Here is a 15,100-nt window from a genome sequence, read left to right on the forward strand (position 1 = left end):
AAGGACAAAACTATCATGTCATCGTGCCAGCGAAGGAATGATGTATGAAACTGTACACAAACTACGATAGAAACATACTGAACATTCCCATAATATATCCATCATTTGCACATGAACAATTTAGAATAATAAAATTGACTTAAAATGTTCTAAATATGGTAATAACTTCCAACTCGAAAAGACTATTTTGTTCAATTTTATATTGTTAATATGTCCGTATCTTTTGTCCTTTATATAATTATATAGCGTATCATCATATTTTTTGTTCGCCACAAATTATAGTTTATTGTATATAGCTCCATTATATTTTCTCTTCACAAGAATGATACCACAAAAAAATTTATGTAACAACACAGGTGACTGAATCTAGGTCAGAAATAAATAAAATGTTTTTATGCTATCTTTTTTTAAATATTACTTTCTCTCAATTAAACATTATGTTTTGTGGATTACATAATTTATATTTAAGTTTAAACCACAGTTTCATTGACTCTATATCTTAAAAAAAACATACTATAATATTTTCCATAGAAACTGTTCTTTTCCTAGAAATTGCTTTTGCTTACATTCCAAATTTTCTCTGTTCCTGGCTGTAGAAATTTAGGAATGACAATTTGCTAATAGCAGCTTTTATATAGTCTACAAAGACAAAGAAGTAAAATTTTAACTTGCCCAGAATAGTTACTTTAACTTTGCATGATTAATGAGATCAAAATTGAAACTGTCACCATCCTGCTTTCAAGTTATCTGCCCCTGAAATGAGTTATAAAGGGTGTAAATAACAGAGAAACAAACAGCCTATTTCTGCTCAATGGTAATTAACAGTGATGAGTGTCATAACTTCATATGAACTGTAAATAAAACCCACATACTGAACCTTAATAAAGGGAGTTCTACTGAAAACTGGTGAGACTATTTATGTAAGACAAGGTTTTGTTTGAACAACCTTGCAAGGACAGTAACCTTGATCTCAAAAGTTAACCGCAACAACGATGCAACTGTTCGTACTTCCAGCACAAGATAAGACAGTGTTGATAAGAGTCTTAGATAACTCAAAGATCAAATCTTAAATAAAGTTTCAGTGGAGAGGTTGGCAAATATTTTCTCAAGAACTTCTACAAATCAATAGAAATGTTCCAGGATTATTATCAACTGGTCTCTTTCACAGCCAAGGTGAACTTAGTTCAAAATCTATTCTTAGAATCTTACCTTGAAATTGTCATGATTTGCTCTTCTTTAACAAATAAAGCCAAAACTGTTAAATTTATTACTTTAACTATAAAATTTATAGTTTCAAGTAACTATTAATATTGAGAAATTCTGTGAAAAAAATCATATTAAAAAAAAATTATGACAAACTTGGCATATATGTTTCAGTCCAAGCATGTTTGGTTCTTTGAAAAAAAAGTTTATGTAGGTGCATTAATAAATAAATTAAAAAAATCTTCAAACCAATAGATTTCTGTCTCTGAAACAGTTTCAAAGACAAAAGAAAGAATGAAACACAGAGCTGGAAACTTGCTATTAGATGAAAAAAAAACAAACAGTTGTACTTGTTAATGGCAAAGAAGGCTCAGGTTCAATGATTTTTGAAATAAAAAGAAAATAGAAATTGTATTAATTCAAAACATTATTATAAGATTAATTTGTATTACCAATTCACTGAAACGACTTAAAAACATTTACCAATTTATAATGAAACCTTAATGATTAATTTTTGAGTGCGATACCACTTTTATGTCACATGTAAATTGAATAATTTTTTATAAGCTGGCCAACAATAAATTTACAGTGAAAGCTTAGCCCTCCTACCAAAAACCCTAATTAAACATAATCCACTATATTCAAGCATTTACCTACCATTATTTATAAACAAACCATGTCAAGATTATGCAAAACTGGGTTGTTAATAGTATATAATCGGGATTAAATTTCACAAAAAAATTCAAAAAACAAATACAGCCTTTAACAATTATTTCCCTGTCCGTAGATTTAGGAGGTGATTACCCTTCAGTCAAATTTGGGTCAAACCTTTTTGCATGTTTACAAAACAATCAGATTAAATACCAACTCCTCTAAAATCACTAGGTCTATCATACTGTATGTCAAAAATTGGGTTCATTAAGATTTTGTTTTTTATATAGCGACACAATAATAAATAATTGCAAATACAATGCCTCTTCATTAAACATCATTTAGACTAACTTGTCTGAAGGCCAATATTGCTTGGCTGTGCTGGTATAGAGGTCCAAAAGTATAGAGCTCCAAAAGCTTGGCTGTGCTGGTATAGAGGTCCAAAAGTATAGAGGTCCAAAAGCTTGGCTGTGCTGGTATAGAGGTCCAAAAGTATAGAGCTCCAAAAGCTTGGCTGTGCTGGCATTAAGGTCAAAAAGTATAGAGGTCCAAAAGCTTGGCTGTGCTGGTATGAAGGTCCATAAGTATAGAGGTTCAAAAGCCTGGCTGTGCTGGTATAAAGGTCCAATAGAGGTCCAAAAGCTTGGCTGCACTGGTGTAAAGGTCCAAAAGTATAGAGGTCCAAAAGCTTGGCTATGCTGGTATAAAGGTCCAAAAGTATAGAGGTCCAAAAGCTTGGCTGTGCTGGTATAAAGGTACAAAAGTATAGAGGTCCAAAAGCTTGGCTTTGCTAGTATAAAGGTCCAAAAGCTTGGCTGTGCTGGTATAAAGGTCCACAAGTAGAGGTTCAAAAGCCAGGCTGTGCTGGTGTAAAGGTCAAAAAGAGGTCAAAGAGCTTGGCTGCACTAGTGTAAAGGTCCAAAAGTATAGAGGTCCAAAAGCTTGGCTGTGCTGGTATAAAGGTCCATAAGTATAGAGGTCCAAAAGCTTGGCTGTGCTGGTATAAAGGTCCAATAGAGGTCCAAAAGCTTGGCTGTGCTGGTATAAAGGTCCAATAGAGGTCCAAAAGCTTGGCTGTGCTGGTATAAAGATCCAAAAGTATAGAGCTCCAAAAGCTTGGCTTTGCTGGTATAAAGGTCCAATAGAGGTCCAAAAGCTTGGCTTTGCTGGTATAAAGGTCCAATAGAGGTCCAAAAGCTTGGCTGTACTGGTATAAAGGTCCAAACGTATAGAGGTCCAAAAGCCTGGCTGTGCTGTACAGACATCAAACAAAATGGCTGTGCAAAAACTGAGGTCCAAAAGCTTGGCTGTGCTGGTGTTGTGGTCCCATATCTTTGCTTGTATTGCAGACTTAAAACTTTGCTTTGCTGGTATCAAGGTCAAATTGATTGGCTGTGCAGGTATCAAGAACCAATATCGATTGGCTGTACCGATATTGAGGTCTTTTAGCTTGGGTGTGCTACCTGAGAGGTCCAATGGCTTGGCTTTGCTGATTATAAGATCCAAAATGTTGGATGTTCTAGTATTGAGGTCACATAGCTAAAAAAAAATAGCTGTACTAGTATTTAGGTGTGCATGCACTGGGAGTCCAAAAACTTTGCTATTCTGAAGCTAAACAACAAAACTGGTCACAATACTTTTACAGAAATGCACTGTAGTACAAATTGTTTTTTTACACAAAAGAAGTTCCTGCACATTTTGGATGTTTGGGCAAAGTATTCCACTCAAATGTCTTGTGATTATAGTGCCTGCATTAAGTTCAAGTAAATATGTCTGTTTGTCTAACATGTATGCCAGTTTACTGACTATACAAGGATCGTGGTATATTTGTTGTCTATATGAACCACTATTAATTTTTACTCATATTCTTATATTGTATTATCATGGTGGACACTGATACTACAGAAATATATCTGTCAAACACACAAACATCTGTTTCTATATGAAAAACATTTTCAAAACCGTTTTCTATAAATGTTTAACATTTTCTCATGGACTGCATTGTAATATTTCTAAAATTGTTGTTATTTGGTATGTCATTATACATAATAGCTTATGTAAATGGACATTCATTTTTTTCAACTAAATTACCCTAGATTTCCATGTTCTAATTTTAGTTGAAGTCGGTTAATGTCTCAAATACTGACTAGAACAAAAACAAACATGAATATAAAACTTCTACTGAAAACAAGGAATGTTAGAGTACAATGATAAATATTAACTTAGACCTACATTACCAATAAACATTAGACCTGCAACAAAGACATGGATGCATTGACAAATGTCAATATAGAAGATCTACAATGTTAACATTGTATAAACATATGTGAACATGAAACCTACAATGATATATGTGAACATGCCACCTGTATTGATATATGTGAACATAAAACCTGTATTGATATATGTGACATGAGACCTGTATTGAAATGTATGAACATGAGACCGACCTGTATTGATATATGTGAATATGAGACCTGTATTGAAATGTATGAACATGAGACCTCTGTATTGATATATGTGACATGAGACCTGTATTGATATATGTGAATATGAGACTTGTATTGATATATGTGAATATTAGACCTGTATGGAAATGTATGAACATGAGACCTCTGTATTGATATATGTGACATGAAACCTGTATTGATATATGTGAATATGAAATCTGTATTGATATATGTGAACACAAAACCTGTATTGATATATGTGAACATGAAATCTGTATTGATATATGTGAACATGAAACCTGTATTGATATATGTGAACATGAAACCTGTATTGATATATGTGAACATGAAACCTGTATTGATATATGTGAACATGAAACCAGTATTGATATATGTGAACATGAAATCTGTATTGATATATGTGAACATGAAACCTGTATTGATATATGTGAACATGAAATCTGTATTGATATATGTGAACATGAAACCTGTATTTATATATATGAACATGAAACCTGTATTAATATGTATGTACAAGAAATCTGTATGAATATGTATGAACATGAGACCTGTATTGATATGTATGTACATGAAATCTGTATTGATATATGTGGACATGAAACCTGTATTGATATACGTGAACATGAGACACTGCAGATATATGTGAACATAAAACTTGTATTGATATGTATGAACATGAGACCTGTATGGATATATGTGAACATGACATCTGAATTGATATATGTGAACATGAAACCTGAATTGATATGTATGAACATGAAACCTGTATGAATATGTATGAACATGAGACCTGTATTGATATGTATGTACATGAAATCTGTATTGATATATGTGAACATAAAATCTGTATTCATATATGTGAACATGAAACCTGTATTGATATATATCAACATGAAACCTGTATTGATATATATGAACATGAAACCTGTATTGATATATATGAACATGAAACCTGTATCGTTTTATATCATCACGAGACCTGTATTGATAAATAATATTTTAAAAAATTACATCCACGAAAGTGAAATAAATGTCATTTCTGTTTAAAATTAGAAAAAAAAACAAGCATGTCATGAAGGCTATGTTTTAACGTCTGTGTTGTTGTTGTTGTCATGTACTCTATGATTTAAAAAGATTCAGTGAAATCTCTAGCATTTTAACATTGACGCCAAGCTTCTTCTTAAATATAAGAAGGAAGGGTGTGTATCAAATACAATCAAATATAAATCTGTTATTTCTGACACAATCAAAATATATTTACACTTATTACTTATCTGAACAATTGCTTACTATTTATTTCATTCCATATCAAACAATTAAATTATCATTTTGATTTATAATTGACAATTAGATGCTATAATTGCCTATCAAAATCATGCATGTTCAAATTTTATGCTCATGCATATCTTATGGCCGCTAGACATTTATTACCGTTTACGTTTTGTTCATAGAAAATGTCACCTATTGAAATTTCTGACAAACTGAAAATTAAGTCAAGGCCAAACACTGAAGAAAATTAAATCTAATCACTGCTTAAGAATTTGTTGATTCAATTCACCCGGCATGTGGGCTGCGTCATGCACGCTTGACCCACGGTCAAACTTGGCAAATTGCACCTGGCATTGTTATGCGAATGAGAATTATTTGAAATACTATCTAACCCACACTCGAAAACACAATTAATGCCCAGCTCTGCTTTTCATCGGACAATGAAATATCCACCAATTAAAATTCAAAACGCAAACTTTTTTTGATCAGAAAAATGCGTCTGGACAGAGACTAATGAAGAATATTGAAATTTAGAAGTTGTTTATACCTTTGATGGTGAAACAAGTTTAGGCATATCAGTTTGATACAGAAGTAGGTAAAGTTAAGATCGAGAACTGGGCAGTACAAGGAAACAAATAACATGAAAATACATGAATTATTAGATTGAATATTACCCTATTGACTTTAAATGCAATTTAATTTAAACTTTAAGATTTGAGATATTCAGGTTGCAAAATTATACAAATAGAGTAGCCATCAATACAGAGTCCAATAGCAAGACAGCAATGTCTTGCAGAGAGCCTATTGCTCTTTGCCGAGGTTATAAATAATAAAAAACTATTATACTTTTAAACTGCTGAATTTCTAAAAAGGCCCATTAAGCTCCCAAAAATGATTTTATATATTTTAGTTCAAAACCTTTTTGTCTTGGTGTCCTGTCAAAGTTTTAGACAGTTACTCACTGGCTATATAGATGGACAATTGCATTAGGTACAGTTATGAATTAATTTTTTGTATGGAAACCAAAATACCACTTTGTTTACGATTTACTAATTTTATGACAACTTATTTCACATTTTGGGATACTTTATTCATGTGATATGCAATTCTAACACACTCTAAAATACATAATTAGTACCAAATGCATGTTTGCCTCTTTTATTCTAAGGACAAAATTTTGTTATTTCTGAGACTTAATTTGCCTTTAAATGGCATTTTGAAACTGTACATCCATCATTTTTGAGGATAACAGTAAGTCATTAGGATTAAGGGCTGGCCAGTTTAAATATTGGTGACAGTGGCTACCTCAAAGTCGGTGACAAAGGCCAACTCAATATCAAAGACAAAGGCTACCTCAATATGAGTGACAAAGGCTACCTTTATATTGATGACAAAGCTACCTCAATATCGATGACAGGGGCTACCTGTATATTAGTGACAGTGGCTACCTCAATATTGGTGACAAAGGCTACCTAGATATTGGTGAAAAGGGCTACCTCAATATTTGTGACAAAGGCTACCTCAATATTGGTGACAAAGGCTAACTCAATATTGGTGACAAAGGCAACCTCAATATTGTTGACAATGGCTACCTCAATATTGGTGACAAAGGCTACCTCAATATTGGTGACAAAGGCTACCTCAATATTGGTGACAAAGGCTACCTCAATATTGGTGACAAAGGCTATCTTGATATTGGTGACAAAGGCTACCTCAATATTGTTGACAAAGGCTACCTCAATATTGGTGACAAAGGCTAACTCAATATTGGTGACAAAGGCTATCTTGATATTGGTGACAAAGGCTACCTCAATATTGTTTGACAAAGGCCCTACCTCAATATTGGTGACAAAGGCTACCTCAATATTGGTGACAAAGGCAACCTCAATATTGATGACAAAGGCTACCTAGATATTGGTGAAAAGGGCTACCTCAATATTTGTGACAAAGGCTACCTCAATATTGGTGACAAAGGCTAACTCAATATTGGTGACAAAAGGCTACCTCAATATTGGTGACAAAGGCTACCTCAATATTGGTGACAAAGGCAACCTCAATATTGGTGACAAAGGCTACCTCAATATTGGTGACAAAGGCAACCTCAATATTGGTGACAAAGGCTATCTCAATATTGGTGGACAAAAGGCTACCTCAATATTGGTGACAAAGGCTATCTTGATATTTGTGAAAAAGGCTACCTCAATATTGATGACAAAGGCTAACCTAGATATTGGTGAAAAGGGCTACCTCAATATTTGTGACAAAGGCTACCTCAATATTGGTGACAAAGGCTAACTCAATATTGGTGACAAAGGCTACCTCAATATTGGTGACAAAGGCTAACTCAATATTGGTGAACAAAGGCAACCTCAATATTGTTGACAAAGGCTACCTCAATATTGGTGACAAAGGCTAACTCAATATTGGTGACAAAGGCTACCTCAATATTGGGTGACAAAGGCAACCTCAATATTGATGACAAAGGCTACCTAGATATTGGTGAAAAAGGGCTACCTCAATATTTGTGACAAAGGCTACCTCAATATTGGTGACAAAGGCTACCTCAATATTGGTGACAAAGGCAACCTCAATATTGGTGACAAAGGCTACCTCAATATTGGTGACAAAGGCTACCTCAATATTGGTGACAAAGGCTATCTCAATATTGGTGACAAAGGCTACCTCAATATTGGTGACAAAGGCTATCTTGATATTTGTGAAAAAGGCTACCTCAATATTGTTGACAAAGGCTATCTCAATATTGGTGACAAAGGCTACCTCAATATTGTTGACAAGGCTATCTTGATATTGGTGACAAAGGCTAACCTCAATATTGGTGACAAAGGCTATCTTGATATTGGTGACAAAGGCTACCTCAATATTGTTGACAAAGGCTATCTCAATATTGGTGACAAAGGCTACCTCAATATTGTTGACAAAGGCTACCTCAATATTGGTGACAAAGGCTAACTCTACATTGGTGACAAAGGCTACCTCAATATTGATGACAAAGGCTACCTCAATATTGCTGACAAAGGCTATCTCAATATTGGTCACAAAGTCTAATCACTTTTGGTTCCAGCAACACAAGGGTAATATGATATTTGTTAACAGTGTTGATAAATTTTGCCAACTAATTAAAAACCTACTTTTATTGCAATGACACTTAAAAATGGCAGTAAAATTTGATGCTAGTGAAAATTTTTCAAGACAATAGTAATAACAATAACTTTACAATATTAATACTGCATTTATATCAAATTCTGTAATATAATTGTTTTTTTAACCTCATAAACCTGATATAAGAGATATAAGTTTCTGTGCCTCATTTATCAGTACATGTACTTGAAAAACTACTAATAAGAAAATAACAACACCTGATGCAAGAAAGTTCAAGGTAGGTATGACTCTACAATAAGTAATGGTAATGGTAGAATTTATTTCACAAAGGTTTCTCAGAACCATGTAACAATCCAGTCACATGACAGGTAAACATGAGTGCATGTGCTTGTTATATTTCTGCAAACCATTAATCTGGAACTTGATAAGCTGCCATTTGTGGAACTGTTCATACAGGTAATCATTTATTGGGATATCAAGATGAAATAAAGTCAAGCATCAGTATAGAACCTGTACAGACTTCACGGCTGCGCCAGACTGGACTTGCAGTATACCAGTGACAATTTAGGTTTAATACTTCCAGTTCTTACCTTTTATAAGAACAAAAAAAAGAAGAAGTTCTGTTATGGGTCTCCTTTTACTACCTTTGATGCCACCCCTAGAGTTTTTTTTTTTTTTTACTTTTTTTTCTAATTTTTACCTATGTTATATAAAAAGCATTATAATGATATTTACAAAAAAAAGAAATTCCTTCTTACCTATCTGCTTTCTTGGGGATTAGAGAATCAAAACAAAACTATTATCCAAAGTCCCTGTCAGGGTTCAAACCACTTGCCCCTCACCGCTGTGGGTTCGAATCCCAACAGGGACTTAGGATTCTTTCATGTGAGAAAGCTATCCAGCTAGCTTAGGGAACGTCGGCGGTTCTACTCAGGTGCCTGTAATAATGCACGGAAGGGCACCTGAGGTCTTCCTCCACCAGTAAAGCTGGAAGGTCGCAATATGACCTATACTGCGTCAATGTGACGTAAAACCCAAAAACAAATACAAAACAAATTAAAATCTTAATTGGTACAATATCAATTTTTTTTTAACTATTTCTAGCTAACTGGCAATATTTCATATTCTTAAATTTAGCATAAAAATGTCTTGGAGCTGCACTTCAATTCATAATTCCAATCATGAAATATTTCAATCTGTCATCTTATTAATTATTTATGTATACATATTATAAACATAATATTATTATATCATTTACCAGTTCTGTAAGTAGGTTTGGCCATGGTTAGCATATAAAATAGAAGTGTTTTTTTGCTGTTTTGCTACCTTATAAACAACACAAGATTCCTTTGTTATATAAATGTGCCATATTAAGCTAATAGGAAAAGTTATTCAGTACAATATCATTAACAAGAAAGCTTGGTCACAAATCTTCAGTTATGCTGTTGAGAAAATTCCCAAGCTAAGAAAATGTCCCGATCAGTTTTCTTTCTTATAACCATATTCTTTTTCTCTTTGTCCATCTTCACTGCCCCTCTCTTTGTTGTTTGTCTTATTCTCTATGTCTCTTCTCTGTCCCTCTCTTTGTTGTTTGTCCATCTTCACTATCCCTCTCTTTATTGTTTGTCTTATTCTCTATGTCTCTCTTCTGTCCCTCTCTTTGTTGTTTGTCTTAATATCTCTGTCCCTCTCTTTGTCTTATTTTCTATGTTCTTCTCTATGTCTTATTCTCTATGCCCCCTTTCTTTGTCTTATTCTCTATGTCTCTCTTTTTGTCTTAGTCTCTGTCTCCCCCCTCTGGCCCTCTCTTTGCCTTATTCTCTATGAATCTTTTCTCTGTCCCTCTCTTTGCCTTATTCTCTATGAATCTTTTCTCTGGCCCTCTCTTTGCCTTATTCTCTATGAATCTTTTCTCTGTCCCTCTCTTTGCCTTATTCTCTATGAATCTTTTCTCTGTCCCTCTCTTTGCCTTATTCTCTATGTATCTTTTCTCTGTCCCTCTCTTTGCCTTATTCTCTATGTATCTTTTCTCTGTCCCTCTCTTTGCCTTATTTTCTATGTATCTTTTCTCTGTCCCTCTCTTTGCCTTATTCTCTATGTATCTTTTCTCTGTCCCTCTCTTTGCCTTATTCTCTATGTATCTTTTAAAAATGCATGGTTTACACTGTCATGATACTGTAAAGAGGTTGGTCAGTGCTGCACTTTATCACCTGATTAAAGATTCAATAATGACTAAATAAGGATTAACGACTAATATACAACATATTTAGAACAATGACATATTAAATTGGTCATTTTATACTCTACAAAACTAGCCTGTCACTTTGATAAGGGAAGGCTGAAATAAATTGACGTAATTTTGTCAATGAATACCCATTCACCTCCTAAACATCAAAGGATTTATAGACAGTTAGAGTAATACGAAACGCTTAATTATTCGCAGCAAAAAAACATGATATCTTTGATTCTAACTGTGCGATCCATACATAATGAATGTGTTTAACTATTTTACAAAAAATTATAGACTGCCACTAATAATCTTAGTAATAACTCTTTCAGCACAAGAAATCTTAAAAAAATTTGGAAATTTTTAAACGGTTTGGTTTCCCAATAAACATTTATAAAAATTTTCCTTTAGTTTTTTTAAATACAAAGTTTTTATTTGATAAAAATTAAATAATCCGCCAGGGGGTTTTCCATTTTTACAATTTTTTAAAAATAATAAAAATTGAACGAGGCAATTTTCCGGGAAATTTCCATTTAAAACAATTTTTTTTTAAAGAAAGGCGAAATAAAAAATTTTTTAAAAAACCGACTCCTTTTCCCCCCTCCTTTTGCATTGTTTTCCTTGATTTAAACCTTGTTTAAATTGAAAATTCAAAGGGATACCACCAAGGGGTTTAAAAGGGGGGAAAAACAAAACATTTTAAACACAAAAAACCCAATCAAAAATTTCCAGTATAAAAAATTTTTGAAAAAAAAAATAATTTTTTTTATTTTTCCCATTTTGCGGGGAAAGTTTTAAAGTTTTTTTTCCTTTTTTTACAATTTGAAAAAAAGCAAAAGGAATAAAGGGAGTTTTTCCCCCAAAGATAAATGGTCAAATAAAACTAATGGCCTTTTAACCCCTAAAACAAAAAATTTTCACCCAAAAAAATGGTATTCCTTTTTAAACAACCCTTTAAAATTTTTTAAACCCCAATATTTAAATTTTTTTTTAAACAAATTTTTTTTTTAATGAATTTTAAAAAAAAGTTTTTTAAATTTTTTTTTGTTTCCAATGAAAAAACCATTTAATTTTATCAAAAAATTAAGTTATTTAATTTAACAAATTGGAATGATACTTTTTTTTAGTAAAAAAAATCTTTTATTTAAACATTGAAAATAAAAGTTTGGAAATTCTTTTTCCTTGGGAAAAAGGTTATTTTGTAAAGGGCCCAAAAAAACCAAGGTTTTTTGTTCTTTTAATGCGGGAAAATTTTTCTAAAATTTTAATTTTTTAAATTTTATTATTAACAGAATTCCCTTAATTTTCAAATATGAACAGGGGGGCCCAAAAAAATTATTTCAGCCCAAAAAATAAATTAAAGTTAAAAAACCCGGAAAAAGAGTAATTTCCCTAAAAAGGGAAATTTTAAAATTTGAAATTTGTTTTTTTTTTTAATTTCACCGAGGAAATTTAAAAAATTTTCCCTTCCCAATTTAAACTTCCTTTTTTTCTTTGTTTTTTTTTTTTTTTTTTTTTTTTTTCCTTAAAAAGATTGTAATTTGTTTTTGCCTTTTTTTTAAATGTTTTTTTGAAAATGAAAACCATTTTTTTTAAACAAATAAATTTTTATAAAACATTTAAATTTTTTTTTTAAAAAAAGGTTAAAAAAAACCTGCAAAAGCTGTTTTTAAAAATTTGTTTAATTTTCAAAAATTTGAAATTAGATCCCAAAATTTTCTCATTGTCTATAACTGAAAACATTTGTCTTTTTAAAAAGAAATAGCAAAACAAAAACCTAAAAATGATATGAAATTTTTTATATAACCCCCCTTTTTAAAAATGAAATTAAAAAATTCTTTATAAAATTCATTTCAAAAAAAAATTGAAAAACAAAAATTTTAATATGAAAAGTATTTCAAAATAAAGCCCATTAATAGCAAAATTATTCTAACTCCTTTAAAAAACTTTTTAAAAAAAAACCAAAAATTTTAAAAGAGTTTTTTTTTGGGTTTAAAAAATATAAAAATAAATATTTTTGTTTTATCCGGAACCGTGTTTTCAAAAATGAATGCTTTTTTTAAATATATTATTTTTCACTTAAAAATTTGTTTTCACAAAAAAACATTTGACTTTTTTTGCTTTTAAATTAAAAATTTTTTAGATAGTTATTAAAATTCTTTGAACAATTTTTTAAATTTTTTTAAAAAAAAGGAAACATTTCCTTTAATTTATAAAAATTTTCCCCAACGGTTTTAAGGGGGAAAAACAAAAGTTAAAATTTTTAAAACCCCCCAAAAAAAAAACAATTTTTTAAAAAGCTTTTACCCTGAAAATTTTTTAAAATGAACCTAAAAAAGACAAAGCTTTTAAGAAATGGGAGTTTAAAGATAAACATAAACATGTAAAAAAAATGTTCCCTTTTTTGTGCAAAAATGCCAACCAGCCAAACCCCGTCAGCAAGTGACAAAACCGTTTTCCAGCATTTTCTGAACCGGGCAAAAAAAACAACCCGCCAATTAAAAAACCGGCCCAAAATTAAAACCTAACCGAACCCCAAATTTTTAAAAGCCAAAAAAGCCCAAAAAAAAACCAAAAACCGCCATTCAAAAAACCAAAAAGCCCAAAATTTAAGAGCCAAAAAGTCTATTCAACCAAACATCCAAAAAATATAACCGGTTTCCCGTCAAATTTTAAAAAAGCCAACCCCCTATTAAACCCGCCTATTCAAAAAAGTCAAACAGGCCAAATTTTACCAAAAATAACCTAACCATATTAAAAAACCCAGTAAACCCCCAAAACCAAACCAAAACCCAACCCCCAACCATATAACCAGTAAATTTCCCAAAAAACCCCCAACCCCGCCCCCAAACCCTAAAAAACCAGCCAAAATTAATAAACCCCAAAACAGCCCAATCCACTCCAAATCAATCAAAAATTATTATCCACCATCAAAAAAAATCTAATCATTGAGGAACATTGATCTGTATCTATCTTGGTCAATTTAGAAACTGCTCATAGCTTAACCACATGTGTATACTACTGTCTTCTAAATAACATCAATCTTTTTTATACTTATGGTCAAGCAGGACAATTATTTTTTACATTTTTATAGTAGCAAAATATTGTTCAGATTGTTTCAAGTTTTACGATATTTATATATGTAATGATATGCTTTTACTGCTTTCTTTGCAGCTGGCAAGTCATTTTTTTCCTCAAAAAGCTTATTTCAAGAGGAGCATGCATTTATTACACACATTACAGTACTTAAAATCTGGAACACTAGCACTTGTATGGTAATTTACAGTCCCTTAGCTGGCACAAAACAGTTTATACATAAAATGTCATGTCTATCATTTAAATGCTAAATGGTATGTTTAGAAATTTTTTTTTTTTCCTTTTTGTAGCCAAATGCACTTTAAAACTGGTACAAACCTGAAATGTCATGTAGATAAAAGGATTGCCATAAAAACAAATAAGCCTTCCAATAACCATGCACATGAGTCAATTCTTCCAACCCCAGTTAAAGGGACTCCACTGAGCATGATTTTTTCGTCATGATGGTAGTCAGATTTGATAAAGGTCTGAATAAATAACTTGTGTGCAAATTTTCAGGTCATTCCCTCAACCCTAATTTTACCAGAATAATAATTGTTAATGTGCAAAATGACCCAATAAAGAAGTTTTTGCAATGCTTTTCACTCAAATTCAGCTAAGAAACGCCCCCCAAAAATCAATTTTTCGATTTAATTCCGAGTATTTTTTTTAAAAATATTGTTTGCAGATTTTTTCATTTCAAGTGCTTCACTAATTTGATTTTTATAAATTTTCAAATTTTATGTTTTAGGCGTTTGGACCTCGTTGGAGTCCCTTTTATTTGACTTTTGGTTGCTGGTATAAAGGCCTTGTTCTGCAAGGATAATCAGAAGAACAGCAACATTAACTTGGAAGTGTAGGGGCAGACAAAAAGATAAAAACTCATTTTACCATTTCTGGCCTTAAACAATTGACTGGTGCATATAAGTAATTTTAATTATGTTAAATGAACTATCCTATTTTAGAAAAAATATTTCCAAAAGAACCCTACTTTTCTATTAAAAGAATTCAACAACACCTACTTATGATTTACCTTAAAGCCTTGCCCATGGTTTTTAATCAAAGTGATTTTTTTAAAGTACAT

This window comes from Ruditapes philippinarum, unplaced genomic scaffold, assembly GCF_026571515.1.
Source record: "Ruditapes philippinarum isolate M1 unplaced genomic scaffold, ASM2657151v2 ctg1351_1_1_1_1, whole genome shotgun sequence".
NCBI lineage: Eukaryota > Metazoa > Mollusca > Bivalvia > Venerida > Veneridae > Ruditapes > Ruditapes philippinarum.